The following is a 17,655-nucleotide window of genomic DNA, read 5'->3' as shown; positions in this document are numbered from 1 at the left end:
ACAGATTAAGATCCCTTTGGCTGGGATCAGATCACATTGGCCTCAGGAACCATGCTTCCTTGATGTTCCTCATCGCCGATATCAGATCCACTACGTCGACATTGAAATTGTACTCGGACAGCCTGGGATAGGTGGAATCCCGGAAACCCGATACTTCTTTGTCTTACAATGACCTGTTGTTCTGACCACTGTCAGTTCTTCTATCGGAAGCGAACCTATCCGCTGACCAGAACCCTCTGCCGCATCTTTCGGCCCTTTCGTAGGGCAAAAACTAGCCGTTAGAAGATTGCCGATCTGCATCAAAATCATCCTTCGATTTATCCCTGTTCTTTTCTCGATCCTGACACCTATTTGATGCCGGGAACCCGAGCTGATCATCTTCTATTCTTACCTTTGACTCATAACGGTTATGGAAATCCGCCATGTAGTTGCCTGGAACTCGAGCAGGCTTTTTTTCAGTTTTCGGGAGGTGTCGGAGCTCCTCGGGTTCAGCCCCTTTGTAAATGCCTCAACTTCCCATTCATCCGGCACGGTAGGTAGCTTATGTGCCGTAGAAATACGGCACTTTTGATACTAATTACATAGACTTTAGCTCATCTTTTAAAGCATTATAAGTCATTTCTTATGTAATTTTGGTGTTTTGCAGGAAACCAACCTTGAAGAGCCAAGAACATGAAAAGATAACAAAACCCCATGGAAAGTCAGAAATGCAGCAGGTCTGCTACCGCAAAAGTGATGTGCAGACCGCAGACCTATCGTAGAATGAAGCAGATCATCACAGTTTCTGAGAGTCAAGTCTGCGATCCATTATGCGGTCGCATAACTCTTATGCGGAACGCATAATAATCGCACAATAGCAGAAGGAGTTCCAGTGAAGATGATTTTGCGGTATGTTATGTGCTCGAGAAACCAATTTGTGGATTGCATCAACAAAATGCGATGGAAAACTGAAAAACATTGTGAGCAATTCTGCGGTGAAAAATGAAGATGTGATGACTGCGAAAGTATTCTGCGGTCGCAGACTTGATCTGCAGGGTTATTTTTTCACTTTTGTACCACGATTTTTAGACGATTATAAAGAGAATGATTAGGGTTTTTGTGGACCATCTTGTCTGAAAAAGAGGCTACACTTAGAGCATTAAGTACACCATTATTTTGAAAGCTTTTGAGAGAGAATCCAAGACTTTATTCTCTTTGTAAGCTTTATGACTTTATTTATTACTTTGTTCTTGTATTCTATTATGAGTAGCTAGCTTTAAATACTAAGGTTGTAGACCCTAAGTGGGTGTAATGTTAATGAGTGTTTACCATTGAATATATATATAATGGTTGGTTGGTTTTATTCATTTCTCATGCTTCATTTATCGTTGATGGTTGCAAACATTGACTAGTGCCATTTTACTCTATCCTTACTTGGAAAAGTGGGTTAGGGTTTGGTAGAATTGAATAGCAAGAACTCAAGGCTTTAAACCTTGTTTAATAGGATCGCTTAGGGATAAGTGGTTTCTACTTGGCATAAATTAGTTGCTCTTAATTGTTACTCTTTTATATTTGGGAAAATCATAAAGAGGAAATACTACCTAGTTATTGGAAAATATTGGGTAGTCATTTAGGAACTACTTGCATATCAAATGACCTTCTATTAGAAATATATCATATTAACACCGATAGCATTACATTCCATTGATGGGGATACAACCTTGGTTTCTTAATTAAATTAATCAAATTCTCTTAACAAAATAGTTGTTCTTGATAATTCACAATTATAAAACTCTGTTTAAACTAATGGAGTAGAACTACGACTAAAGTCAAGTTTTACACTATTCAAGTAACCTTTTCACACCTATTCCCTGTGGGATTCGACCCCAACATAGTTGGGTTATTATATTTGACACCGACATGGTGTAATTTGAGCGTATCAAATTTTGGCGATGTTGCCGGAGAATACAGTTTTGAAATTACTCACTAGTGTGTGCTTTACTTTACGTATTCTTCTATTCCATCACACTTTACTTTCTTTGCTTTGTGTCATTAGGTAAACATGGGCGAGCCGGAAGAAGTGAATGTGTTTGCAGATATAGATGAGTATATTGAGGATACAAATGCCATTGTCCCTCCAAGAGTTGATGCTGCCACCTTCAAAGTAGAACACAGTCTAATCCTAATGCTAAAGGCAGAGGGATTCTTCCGAAATTCCACCGATGATGATCCGACACAATATCTCAGAATTATTTTGGGTGTGTGTGTAATGCACAAGCAGAATCATGTCTCAGTTGATGCCCTAAGGTTGAGGGTGTTCAAGTACTCTCTAACTGGAGAGGCAAGACAGTGGATCCAAAATCTACCTCTTAATTCCATCCATACTTGGCCCGAACTTGTCCGAGCTTTCCTAGCAAAATGGTTTCGGCAAAGTAGGAAGTCCGAGCTCCGGGATAAAATTTTCTTCTTCAAGCAATTACCGGGGGAGCATCTACATGAAGCATGGGATAGATTCAAGCTATATTTAGTGAGGTCGCCGAATCATGGCTTTCCGGATAATATTTTATTGGAGAAGTTTTACATGGGCTTGGATCCTATGAATCAATCCATAACAAAAAATACAGCGGATGGATCCTTTATGGATTGCAAGGGTCAAACAAATCCTTAACAAGATGGCAGAACATAACCGAGCTTGGCACTCGGAAGACACCACGCGTGGAATTGCATATGGTACTCCTTCCTTAACCAACATGATTTAGGAGAACCAAGAAAGAGATCAAGTAATTGTCGGGGTTGCCACCAATGTCAACGTGTTGACGAAAATGTTCACTGAAAGCCAAACAAAAAAGGTGAATGTTGTGGAAGATGTGCAACCCATGTCAAATGAGGAATACGAAGAAGCAAATTATGTCAACAATCCTCAAGGAGGATATCAAAGACAACCCTACCAAGGTTCAGGACAACAACACCAATGGAGGTCTAACCCGCAAGGGCAAGGCAACCAACAGTGGCGAAACGACCAAGGTAGTTCAAATCAAGGAAATTGGAGTAACAACAACAACAACTTTTCAAATCAGAGTTCAAACCCCTATGTTCCACGAAATGGGCAATATTCTAACTCTCCACATTGGAACGAAAGTTCTTCAAGTGAGTTCAAGTTAGAAAACATGCTTGAAAGAGTATTGCAAAATCAAGAGAGATCTGACACTTCAAAGAAGAATATGACCGAGCTTGTGGGTTCTCACACCGCATCTATTCAAAAGTTGGAGATGCAAATGAGGGATTTTTCAAGAGATCAAAATCCTAAGCAAAAGGCAAGATCCCAAGTGATACAATTTCAAACCCAAAAGGTAGTGGGGGTGGTCCAACTTCTCATTGTATGGCAATCACAACTCGAAGTGGGAAACTACTTCAAGGAGAGAATGAACAAGTGGTTGAAGTGGAAGATTCTGAACAAGAAGTTGAGGCACAAGTTGAGGTGCCAATTGTTGTTGAAGTTGAAAGACTCCCGAGAAGGTGAGAACTCAAGAAGTGAACCATGAAGAGGTCAAGGAAAAGGTAATAGAGGCAACAAAAATTCTAACACCAATTCCTAGACCTCCTCCTCATTTCCCTCAAAGACTTGCTAGAAAGGTTGATGATAGCAAACTCGAGAAGTTCTATGACATCCTAAAGAAATTATCCGTGAACATTCCATTTGTGGAAGCATTTCAAGAGATGCCGGGTTTTGCTAAGTACTTGAAGGACTTGATCACTAAAAATAAAACCACCAAGAATGAAGTGGTGAATGTGACTCACCGGGTTAGTTCCATCATTGCAACAACCTCCGTCCAAAAGAAAGAGGACCCGGGAGCCTTCACCATTCTATTCACTATTGGATTGCGCGATTTTGCATGAGCATACGAAAGTAACTCATTCATTGATGTTGTTGATGAGGTAGAGGATGCAGTCGAAGTGAAGATGGAAGAGGAATTCCTTGGTGAGGCATTGGATGCTATTTTGGTGAATTTTGATGGTGAGGACATGGAAGGATACGTGGAATCGGTGAATGCATTGGAAGTGCTTGGGTCCTACACTTATGCACCAAAGAAGCTTTCTCTTGACTTAGAGAATATAGTCACTCCTCCCGCTAAGCCTTCAATTATCGAGCCACCACAACTTGTGCTCAAGCCACTTCCGTCGCACTTAAGGTATAAATTTCTTGGCTCTAATGAAACCCTACCTGTAATTGTTTCTTCTTTGTTGAATGATGTGCAGGTTGAACACGAATTGAATACCTTGAGGGAGCACAGACAAGCCATTGGTTGGACTATAGCAGATATCCGAGGGATTCCCGCCGGAATTTGTGAGCATAAGATACAATTGGAGCAAGAGAGCAAACCTAGCGTGGAGCATCAAAGAAGGTTATATCCTTCCATGCAAGAGGTGGTGAAGAAAGAAATCATAAAATAGTTGGATGCGGGGGTTGTCTACCCCATTGCCGATAGTCCTTGGGTAAGTCCCGTGCAATGTGTGCCAAAGAAATGAGGCATGACCATGATTCAAAACGACAAAAATGAACTCATCCCAATGAGGATGGTAACCGGGTGGAGAGTTTGCATGGACTACTGGAAACTCAATAGTGCTACTTGCAAAGACCATTTCCCTATGCCTTTTATTGATCAAGCTTGATCAGCTAGCGGGAAGATTATTTTATTGCTTCTTGGATGGTTATTACGGCTACAACCAAATAAACATCACCTTAGAGGACCAAGAGAAGACGACATTCACATGTCCGTATGGGACTTTTGCCTTTAGCCAGATGCCAACTGGGCTATGAAATGCCCCGACTACTTTTCAACGATGCATGATGTTAATCTTCTCGGACATGGTAGAGGACTTCTTAGAGGTATTCATGGATGACTTCTCTGTAGTTGGTGATTCCTTTGAGCATTGCCTTGCCAACCTTAGGCAAGTGCTCAAAAGATGTGAAGAAACAAACCTTGTACTCAATTAAGAAAAATGTCACTTCATGGTGGAAGAGGATATTGTTCTTGGCCACAAAATTTTCAAGCGAGGCATAGAGGCTGACTGGGCAAAGATCGAGATTATTTCCAAGCTTCCTCCTCCCACTTCGGTAAAGGGTGTTCGGAGCTTTTTGGGGCATGCCGGTTTTTACAGGAGATTTATCAAAGACTTCTCAAAAATTGCAAGTCCCATGTGCAAGCTCCTTGAAAAGGACGCTAAGTTTGAGTTCGATGAGAAGTGCCTCAAAGCTTTTGAGGAATTGAAAGAAAGGCTCACCACGGAACCTATTATTGTCACACCCAATTGGTCTCTTCCATTTGAACTTATGTGTGACGAGTGGTGTAGCTATTGGAGCAGTACTTGGTCAATGACATAACAACATTCTTCATCATGTCTACTATGTAAGCAAGACACTCAATGGTGCACAAATGAATTACACTGTAACTGAGCAAGAACTGCTTGCTATTGTCTATGCTTTTGAAAAATTCCGGGTCTATTTGTTAGGATCCAAGGTGATAGTCTACACCGATCATGCTGCTCTCCGCTACCTTATTGCAAAGAAGGATGCTAAACCAAGATTGATTAGGTGGGTTCTTTTGTTATAAGATTTTGACTTTGAAGTCAAAGATCGGAAAGGAACAGAGAATCAAGTTGCGGATCATTTATCTAGGCTTGAAGAGGTAGGGAGACCAAAATAAGATCTTGAAATTAATGATGCCTTCCTAGATGAGCACTTATTGGCAATATCTAGTACCTCCACTCCTTGGTATGCAGGCATCGCTAACTTCTTGGTTAGTGACCTTATCCCCAACGGATTGGAAGCTTATCAAAAGAAAATGTTCTTGCGGGAGTGTAGGCAGTACTATTGGGAGGAACCATTTTTGTTCAGGTTTTGCACCGACAACATCATTCGGCGTTGTGTTCCGGAAGATGAGGTAATTCAAATTCTGAATGCATGTCATGACTCCCCAGTTGGGGGATACCACGGTGGAAATCGTACTGTGGCAAAAGTGCTTGAATGTGGCTATTATTGGCTATCGATCTACCAAGATGCAAACCAAATGGTCAAGGCATGTGATCAATGTCAAAGACAAGGGTCAATTTCTAGAAGGCATGAGATGCTTTTGAACTTTGTGATGGAGGTCGAGATCTTTGATGTGTGGGGGATAGATTTCATGGGTCCCTTCATAAGCTCTTACGGCATGACATATATCTTGGTGGCAGTAGATTATGTCTCCAAATGGGTCGAGGCAATTGCCTTGCTGAACAATGAGGCAAGGAGTGTAACTGCCTTCTTGAAGAAGAACTTATTCACTCGGTTTGGAACCCCAACGGCCATCCTTAGTGATGGCGGTTCTTACTTTTGCAACAAAGCTTTTGCCGGGTTGCTCAAAAAATATAGAGTTAAGCACAAGGTGGCCACCCCTTATCATCCTCAGTCGAGCGGTCAAGTTGAAGTCTCCAACCGGGAGATCAAAAATATTCTAGAAAAAACTGTTAATGCAAACAGGACCGCCTGGTCAAAGAAGCTAGATGATGCATTGTGGGCTTATCGAACAACATTTAAGACACCCATGACAAGAAGCTTTTGAAGCGGGAATTCAAATCCGGTGACTTGGTCTTACTCTTCAACTCAAGATTGAAGTTCTTTCTGGGCAAACTCAAATCCAAATGGTCTGGCCTATTCAAAGTTGTGAATGTGTCTTCCTATGGCGCTATTGAATTAGAATCCGAGGATGGGACCCTAACTTTCAAAGTAAATGGCCAAAGGGTCAAGCAATACCTTGGAACCATTGGAAAAAGGAAACTAGTAGAACAATTTGCACTCAAGGATGGTCCGGTACCAATCCCCACCAATACTTAGCCAAAATGGGGGCAACATCGTCATGCCGCGACGTTAAATCAAGCGCTTCTTGGGAGGCAACCCATGTGTTGGTAACAATTCTTTGGTTAGATTTTAATTTTGGTAGGTTTAACTGTAAGTGTTGATCAGAAAAGGGGAGTCTCGCCTTGATCGCCTGACTCACGATTCACACCAACTTAGCTTGCTCGAACTGCTGCAATCTGGTATGTTAAATTTAAAACATCTCTCTTGCTCAGTTAATGTAAGGATAGATGTGTGCTTTCACTCATTTTTTCCTCTAATCCATGTTACCCTCTTCTATCAACCCAACTTCTTGTCTCTTGTAATGGGAATCGACTCTGCGGGGAAACGATGAGTTGTGGGTCAATCAAAATTTTAGGGTGAGTATTACGGGGTCTGAATAGAGTAAGGGGTTGGAAATTTGTGACAAGTTGCATTAGATATTGCTAGGCTGAGCATGAAATAGACCTAATATTGAGTGTGTGTAATGCTCTCTCACAACTTGAGCATTTGGTACTGAGTGTGCATAAAGGTTGCATGTGAGTGCACTTTTGAGTAGAGACGATGATCTTTGCAGTCCGTATAAATATTTTGTGGTCCGCAGAGTTATCGCATTCTGTATGCTTGAGAGTGTTCTCAGCGCCAATACGCAGTTGAGTCTGTGGCCGCAGAATTGGTTTGCGGACCGCATAATGGTCACAGACTTAATCAGAATCCAGCCTTATTCAAAGTTCAAAATGCGACCGATCTGCGGTCGCAAACCTGTTCTGCGACCACTTCTGCGGCACACATATTTCTTCTACTTCTGATGGTTATCTTCTGTGTTGTGGTTTGCAGTCCACAGAGTTGTTCCATGATCGCATAACTGCTCACAGTACATTTTGTGTCTCTCATTTCTATGCCATATATTACACATGCCCTACCTTGTACTAACTCATCATTAATTGGCAGGAATGGCACCAAAGAAATCCTTAGCATCATGAACAACCAGCACTCGAGGAAAGAAACGGGCTACATCTATAATCCCATAATCATAGCAATCCCAACGCAAACGTCCTAACACATCTAGAAATGCATCCGAGCCTACCTCCCAGTCTGAAGATGAGGAGGCACAGCTTGACCTTTTACCACCAGTTGACCTCCAGGCCGAAGCACATAGATTTAGGATTCCCGGCTCTTGGACTCTATACAAAGATGGTCTGGCAAAGAGAAATATCCTCGAAGAAAAGCATCTGAGTTTGAACGGTCTTAAATAACACTTTCCCCATGTGCTAGAAAACATCAAAAAGAGGGGATGGGAGTTCTTCACTAAAGTTCCGGGAGAGTACAACGAGGCGCTTGTTCAGGAATTTTATGATGCATATGCTGCATCCAGGAACTCAGAACAAAAGAGAAACTGTAGATACTTGAATTCTGTCTTAGTGCGAGGAGTTGAAATACTCTGTGATTCCCCATCCATCAATGAGGTACATTTCGAGGAGTGGGAGCCAGGCATGGAAGAATATGAGGCAAAGATTGCAAATAAGGAATCTGAGCATACTTGGGTAGCCTCTGTATTAGCCAAAGGAACTCCGCCTAAGATTGCACCGTGCTAGAAAATTTACAAGAGGGAGTTCATCCAAGAGGGTCGGTATTGGCTAAGTTTTGTCTGTTCCCGTATACTGCCTACGAGAAATGAGACAGACATCAGTATCAAGAAGGCGATCCTTATCGCTTGCATCATGTCAGGTATCAAGATTGATGTGGGAGAGCTTATATTTCCTGAGATTGGGATCAAGGCAAACCAGAAAGAAACCTTGCTCCCTTTTCCATGCTTAATCCATGCTTTGTGTAACGACGCAGCAGTTATTCCATTCCCCAAACATGATCGCATAGAAACGTTATTTAGGACATTGACATCACTCGGCACTAGGACATTGATAAAGTGGTCGAAGATCCACCAGAGCAATCACTCACTCTCCCTCCGACCTCTTTCGTCTCAGCAACAGTTGTTGCCTCCTCAGTGCCAGACACCTTTTCCACACTAGCTACCTCCACATCCACTCTCTTATCAGCCATTGCAACACCACCGGTGTCACTGCCTGCACTCTCCAAGCTTGGTCTACTGGCACAACATACAAATGCCAAACTAGAAAAATTGACAAAAATACTTCCATCGCTCATCCGGCAAGCATTGGCCCCGATCCAAACCTTAGTAAGTGATCTTCAGAAGCAACATCTATCATATAAGGATCGACTCAGGCACTTTGAAGCTCACCTTGAGAAGGTTGAGCGAGGTGAAGTTGGGGACATGCCTCAACTCAAAAAGGATGTAGCGGAGCTCAAGTCAGAGCTGCATAAGATGTAGACACTGGAGTTTGATTTGACCACGCTCCTTCTAGTGGAAGGGGGGCAGGGCACTGGCACCTCCCACGTACCAAGCTTTGATTTAGATTTCACAAACCCTCTGTCAGCTGAAGAGGCACACGACACTGATACCTCACAAGCTTTGGGTTACTTTGCACACACCGATGATCATTCAGATGAGGAATATGGAGAATCTCATGCGGAAACTGATGAGGAGGAAATAATTAAGAAGGGTGATGATCAGAGGGACAACAGAGGCAAATAGATTGCCGTTTTCCTAGATGCACCAGGTAAGGAGGAGGTGGATGTGCAGATAGCTATCATACACTCCCTTGCAGATATAGCTACCTGGCCTACTACCACAACACACAACCATCATCTGGTGTGGCCATCAGCTCCCAGGTCTAGGACCCAACTCCGCAACTGGCAGAGCTTCCTACTTTGGTCTTGGATACCACTGCCCAGTCAGAGGCTCCACCCACTGCCTCCACAGTGTCAGCTCCCGGCCCAATAACCACCTAAGATATTCCTGTCACGACCCAAATCGATGGGCCGTGACGAGTGCCCGAGTTCTACCTATCGAACACCCCTAAGCATTCGTCTAAGATATAAACATGAAATAAGTGTAGGTTATGCATAACGTCTGGAAATAAACTACTGATTCATATGAACAACATATGTGGGAAAACATGCCCAAAAGACATAAATACATATTTATATATATATATATATATATATATATATATATATATATATATATATATATATATATACGGAATATGGTAGGGCGAGCCGACAAGGCCACATACTATATAACTATACATGACTGTCTACAGACTTCTAATAGAGTGTACAACTGTATAAAGGACGGGACTGGGCCCCGTCATACCCATATGTATACAAAAGTATCGTACCAAAACTCAATAGCAGCTCCGGATCAAATGGAGCACATCAACTCTTGCTGAGCAAGTGTCCTAAGATGGGGGACTGTCAACCTGTCTACCTGCACCTGCGGGCATGAAACGCAGGCCCCCAGTCAATAGGGAGTTAGTACGAATAATGTACTGAGTATGTAAGGCATAAAAATTAGTATATAATAGACATGAAAGAAACATGGAGTAAAGGACTCAACCTGTAAGTCTGAATAGATCTGTGAATCATGAAACATTTATAATGTCATGCATATGCGTATAAATGTCATATCATGCATAGGTATATGCGTACATAACATCATCAAGCCTCTGAGGGCATCCCATCATATCATCTCAGCCTCTGTGGGCGAAATCATAAATGTATACCAGCTGATCAGGTCGTGGTGCGTATATAACGCCATAACCTTTCCCCATACCCCATATACATATACTATACGTGTATATAACGCCATCTGGTCATGGGTCAGTATACATGTATAAATGGATGCAATGTATAATGAAGTAAGTCAATAAGATCTCTTGGAATGTCATGAGACCTATGAACAGACGATATGATAGTAGTACATATGGGGAATCAAGAACATAGGAAACCCTAGTACTTCTAGGAATAGAATTATTTGTGAAAGTTGCGTACTTGCTCATTTCTTGCATCATATGGATCGTGCCAAAAAGGAAAGAAGGGATAGCCTTAACATACCTTATCACAATATTTCCAATCACCAAGTTGAACTCGCCTCTTCGTACCTTAATCTACAAAAATAATAATAATACTATCATTAAGTTACGAAAGGTACAACTATCGCACAATGAACGACAAACTTATTTTGTATTAAAACGGGCAGCATCTCCCCTTAAATCCTTACTTCCTTCAAATTAAATATAACACCAAACTCAAAAATATCAACATGTATACATTATTTTCCAACCTTATATACACCACAAAATATTACAAAACAACCCAACACACCCCAATCTCTTCATACACAAAACGACCACCGTAGTAGTGTTAAGCGGCCCGAAAATATTACAACGAATGACCAGACCACCACCCTGCATTTATGTGGTGTTTCTCCAAAACCTTACTCCTCCAAAACTCCACAAAAAAGTAGTAAAACATGCAGCCTAATAGCAACACAAAACAATCTACAAAACAGTCCGCTACATGTGAATAACTCGAACTCACGACTTCCGATCACCGTCCCATGAGTTCTAACTATTAGGAAACAAATTTATCAACATTCCTTGATATTTAAACACTTAAATACAGAAAGTACACGTTTTCCTAACTATGAAGTACCTTCCAAAACTCAAACTACAAAGAAAAAGAGAGGCGATATAGCGATACTTACGTCGTAGGGATCGTTTTAATGTTATCGTTTCTTGATTCTGTGCCCGGGATGATAATCTTGTTTGAAGCTCTTGCAGAGAGCTTAAGAGTAAAGTTAGGGGTCTTATTTGGTTGTGTGTTATGGAAAATTGAAGAAATAAACGAGATAAGAATATAAATATCCATATTGTTTGAAAAGTCAAAATAAGCTACTTGGCACCCTAGCATTGGTCCTTCTTTCAGCGCTTATAACCTTTTATCCGGGTGTCTTATGAATGAATGGTTAAGAGCGTTGGAAACTACATTCGAAGACCTTAAATTTTGTATATACTATGTCCCAAAAAGACCTCATATAGTACACAAAATTTATTTCTCAAAAAGCTCTGTTACAAGGCAAATCCTTAGTCGGTTTTTCCGCAACTTTAATCCGATTTTTCCCAAACTTCATATTTTCTATCCAAGCATCATATATAGCCATATTATGATTTTAAAATCATTTAAATCATGATTAAAAAGTCTCATATTTATTATATCACCTTGGGACGCACAGGGTGTAACAATTCCAACCCCTCCAAGCGCCTAGTGCGCCCCAGGAAGCCCCTAAACTTTGCTCTTACTTTCTCAATGTATTGGGGACAATGCATGCTCTTAGGTTGGGGTGGGATAGTCAACATTTTCAACTTGTATATAAACTCTTAGTCTTAATAATGTAGATTTGTATATAGTAATGAATTCCCCTTGGTTTTTCTTCGCCGGGTTCTTTCCCAAGGTTGTAATAGTAGAACCATGGTCGTAGCACAAAATGTTTTTACTTGTTTGGTGCTTTTGTTCTAGATTCAAGCACGTGATAACTTTTTGTGGAATAAATTGTACCCTTCAAATTTTTGTAAATAAACAGTTAGTCATTCTTGTGAAATCGAGGCTCGCTCTTTGACTTTGTGCTTACTTAGAATCTCAAATATCTTGTGATGAAGCATTGAATTTACTTGTATTCACTTGAGGGCTGAAATTATGCTGATTCGAGCAGTTCATGCGTCATGAGTGGTGATAATTTGTGTAAATAATGCATGTGCTCAACTTGTAATGTCTAGAACTTGTCCGGTTGGTTCCTTAAAGCAAATCTCAGGTTGATAATTGGGTGTCGAAATGATCTTAGGCTCTCTTTGTGATTGCTTACTAGTTTTGACCAAATTGACCTCCCTGGTGCACTTATCATCCTAGTTATCCCACGTTGAGCCTCTAACCTTTTATTTGGCTACAACATTACAAACCTTTACCCTTTTATGAAATAATTCCCTCTTTGGAACACGTCCCTGCTTGAATGTTGAGAATGAGGCTAAAAGCCTAAGTTGGGGGTGTTGGTATCAATTGGAAAATGGTGAATATGTACATTGTGTGTAGAAGCATAGACCTCAAAGTTGTCTATATGAAGATACTCAAGCTCCAAAAGAAAAGAAAAAGAAAATAATTATATATAAAAAAAAGTGTGGAGTCTTGCGAAAATTAGAAAGATATGTTGAGGTAGTTCTATGTTGGTAACTAGAAGTCAATAAGGGCTGTGTGGTTTAAGAAGAAGCAAAGTGCTAAAAGAAAACAAATGGTGTGTATCATTCAAGGAGGGTACAGTCACTATATTCCCAAATATTCATCCAACTCGTCCCGAAGCCTACACTACAAACCCTTAAAAAGTCCTTTTTGATCTACAACCAAATATTCCTGAGGTAGCAATGAGTTAAAATAAGGGCAAGCATATGAACTGATACTTGTAGCACTTAGCCTTCTTTCTGAGTGTGAGAGTGTTTGATTGTATCCCCTGGACATATGTGTTGAGTTAGGGATTTTCTTTGATGTGAGCACGCATGAATTGCAAGATTTAGCAGAAGTTAGGCTTCTTGAAGTAGGATACAAGTGCATATCTAGCTGTGGGTAGCACTCTGTCATTGCTCTTGACGCTCGAAGTTTAAAAACTGATTATTCGAACTGTTAAATGATCTTTGACTTCAAAGAAGGGTGAATAAAAGAAGTTACATGTTTGTTAGCTGACAGTCAGCACCATCCATAGTCATTGGTTCTTTGTGATCGGTCGGAAGTAGATTAGCATTTGGTAGGTTGACTTTTTAGTTGCTTGAGGTCAAGCAAGAGTCTAAGTTGGGGGTGTTGATGTGTCGTAGAAATGCGGCACTTTTGATACTAATTACATAGACTTTAGCTCATCTTTTAAAGCATTATAAGTCATTTCTTATGTAGTTTTGGTATTTTGCAGGAAACTAGACTTAAAGAGCAAGAACATGAAAAGTTGACAAAAACCCATGGAAAGTCAGAAATGCGGCAGGTCTGCGACCGCAAAAGTGATGTGCGGACCGCAGACCTATCGCAAAATAAAGCAGATCATCACAGTTTCTGAGAGTCAAGTTTGTGATCCATTATGCGGTCGCATAACTCTTATGCGAATCGCATAATGATCGCACAATAGCAGAAGGAGTTCCAGTGAAGATGATTTTGCGGTACGTTATGCAGTCGCGAAACCAATTTACGGATTGAATATACAAAATGCGATGGAAAAAACGTTGCGAACAATTCTGCAGTAAAAAATGAAGATGTGCTGATCGCGAAAGCATTCTGCGACACATTCTGCGATCGCAGACTTGATCTGTAGGGTTATTTTTGTCACTTTTTACCACGATTTTTAGACCATTATAAAGAGAATGATTAGGGTTTTTGTGGACCATCTTGTCTGAAAAAGAGGCTACACTTAGAGCATTGAATACACCATTATTTTGGAAGCTTTTGAGAGAGAATCCAAGACTTTATTCTCTTTGTAAGCTTTATGACTTTATTTATTACTTTGTTCTTGTATTCTATTATGAGTAGCTAGCTTTAAATACTAAGATTGTTGACCCTAAGTGGGTGTAATGTTAATGGGTATTTACCATTGAATATATATATAATGGTTCGTTAGTTTTATTCATTTCTCGTGCTTCATTTATGGTTGATGGTTGCAAACATTGACTAGTGCCATTTTACTCTATCTTTACTTGGAAAAGTGGGTTAGGCTTTGGTAGAATTGAATAGAAAGAACTCAAGGCTTTAAACCTTTTTTAATAGGATCGCTTAGGGATAAGTGGTAACGTCCAAATCCACTACTAAAAAGTAAATGGACACGGTTGCATGCAATATAATTTACCTAACTATGAGTCGGGGTCGAATCCCATAGAGAACAATATGTAGGTGATTAGGCGTGTAAAAGAATTATCACTTATTATGCTAAGCCAAACACTTAGAAATGGTTGAGAAAATATTTATAACTACTTGCAAAAATGTAAACTAACCTAGAAAGCAAGTGAAATGATCAATGGCTACAAGTGTGGATGTGTCACGCCCCGAACTCGAGGAGCGCGACCAGCGCTCAACTGAGTGAACCCAGTCGAGCAAGCCTACATTACATCAACCTCTCATCATAACTCATGCATGATTTATCAAAACATAATTTAGTTCTTGACTTTCATATTGAATACATTTGGCTTAATGGCCCATAAATTATTTTTTCTTTTCTTTTTCTCTCGTGATGGGTACATAGCTTCATAAATATCTGTGAACATAAATACATGACGAAACTCAAAACTTAAGTACATGACCCACAGTGTACATGGAGCTTATATGACAATAGATACCTAAGTACATAAATCCAACTAGACTCGAATGCCCACTAGAATTGTAGCGGGCTCACCATAATCTAATGCGCAGAAAATCCCTACCAAAGATCCATATCATCCTGTAGAAGTATACCTGCATCCATTAAAAGATGCAGCGCCCCCGGCAAAAGGGACGTGAGTACATGTGGAATAGTACTCGCATGTATGGCAAACAGAACAACATATGAAATCATGGTAATTCAAATAAGAGTCATATGAATTATATCAAGAACTACGAAATATCCCATAGATTCACATTTCAAGTATCGTTATGCTTACATCATTTTTAACTCCATTTAGGATTAACTGAGCTATATGAACTATGCGTGGAATACATAATATAAAGTAATTGAAACAACATGTACAAACAAGGCCAATGAAAATGGCATGTAATGTCTGCGTTAACAATGCGTCTCACTAGACTGTCCATGTCCCTCTCTTATCTTACACCTATACATTACATAGACTGTCCTTAGTGTTCACATATCATATTAAACACTTATGTGTTTCATATACCATTCATAGGCTTCCATAGACAATACACCTATGCGTCTAATAGACTGTTCATCGGATTCACATATACCATATAATACACCTGTACGTTTCATAGACCGTTCACAGTGTTTACTTACACAATACACCTGTGCGTTTCATAGACCGTTCACAGTGTTTACTTACACAATACACCTACTGTTCACAGTGTTTACTTACACAATACACATGTGCATTTCATAGACCGTTCACAGTGTTTACTTACACAATACACCTGTGCGTTTCATAGACCGTTCATAGTGTTTACTTACACAATACACCCGTGCATTTCATAGACCGTTCACATGATTTCATAGACAATACACATATGCGTTTCATAGACCATTCATAGCATTTCATACACAATACACCTATGCATTTCATAGACCGTTCATAGGATTCACATATACCATACAATACACCTGTGCATTTCATAGTCTGTCTACAGTGTTTACTTACACAATACACTCGTGTATTTCATAGACCGTTCACAATGTTTACTTACATAATACACTTGTGAGTTTCATAGACCGTTCACAGTGTTTACTTACACAATACACATGTGCGTTTCATAGACCGTTCACAGTGTTTACTCATATTATATTATACACCTATGCATTTCATATCCCATCCATAGGATTCACATATTATACACCTATACGTTTCATAGCATGTCCATAGGGTTCATACACATCATTATGCACATAACCATATATAAACTCAAAGCGACATGATTAACATTACATTAAGGTCGTAAGTTCCCAGATCATTGGAACACTTCATGTTCATGCTCATCATCGAGAAACATAGCTCATTTTATTAGCATATGCATGGTGAATCAATAAGTCAATTTCAATGGCACATGAGCCCAATTTCTTTTCTTAAGGTTCATCATCATTTTAGCATAGGACATCTCCCTTTCATCTCGTTATTCACTCACTTGACATCTTGAGGTCATTAGCTAAGTTCATGATTCTTGAGGACTTAACATCGAAGTCATTTACATACATTATTTCAGAAGCATACAACTATAGTTGAAATCATTGGGACATACCACACCTCATAATTCTCATTTAGGCAAACAACTACATTTCATGTTCATACTATCACTCCATTAGTACTTTCAATTACTTATAACATCATTATTTTATTGGCTCCCTTTTTTCCATACATATTATTCTTCATTCATGGCACGGTGGTTGTATCTTATATTCCATACTTTCATCTCATTACTTTCATGACTCATCATCATAAACATCAACATAGAGAATATTCTTAAAGTTCTTTCCCCAAAAGGGCAATACACAATTTCAACTCATAAATATGTAAAGGCTTAAACCCCATTAGAATACTTACGAAGCGTAGCATTAGTTAGAACAACCACATTTGGACATGACTTGAGTAAATAAGCTTTTGGATATGTAACACCCCGAAAAATTTTGAAGTACTTAAGTGTAAAGCCCGGTAAAGTTTGCAAAGAAAATAATGTTTCATGGTGCTGGACTAGGCTTACGTGTTTGAGGATCGGCTCGGACTTTTTGGGTTGAACAATGCACCAGAAAGTAAAGGAAAATTTTTGGCGGAAAAGTGCATTTTTAGCGGTCCATTATGCGACCGCAGAACCACTCTGCGGACCGCGTAACAGTTATGTGGACTGCATAGTGACTGCATACACATACAGTTCTTTTGGCCATTTTATAACCAATTATGCGACCGATTGGTTATGCGGTCGCACACCTTGTTCCGGAGCTCCATTTTTGGATTTTTAAAACCCGACCCTATTTCGTTAAATACACTCTTTGGGTCATTTTTGAGCTATTATCTGACATTTTAGAGTGAGAGAGGGTGACCTTGAGTGATAAGGTGTTCTCCAATATTTGTCCTTCAATTCTTGCCCAAGTTTTGGAAGATTAAGAAGGGAAACTCACTAGGACTTCATCCTAGAGGTAATATTCTATACCTTAACCCTCAATTTCG

Source organism: Nicotiana tomentosiformis, chromosome 7 (genome assembly GCF_000390325.3).
Source record: "Nicotiana tomentosiformis chromosome 7, ASM39032v3, whole genome shotgun sequence".
Lineage (NCBI taxonomy): Eukaryota > Viridiplantae > Streptophyta > Magnoliopsida > Solanales > Solanaceae > Nicotiana > Nicotiana tomentosiformis.
Note: the sequence above shows the minus strand (reverse complement) of the source record.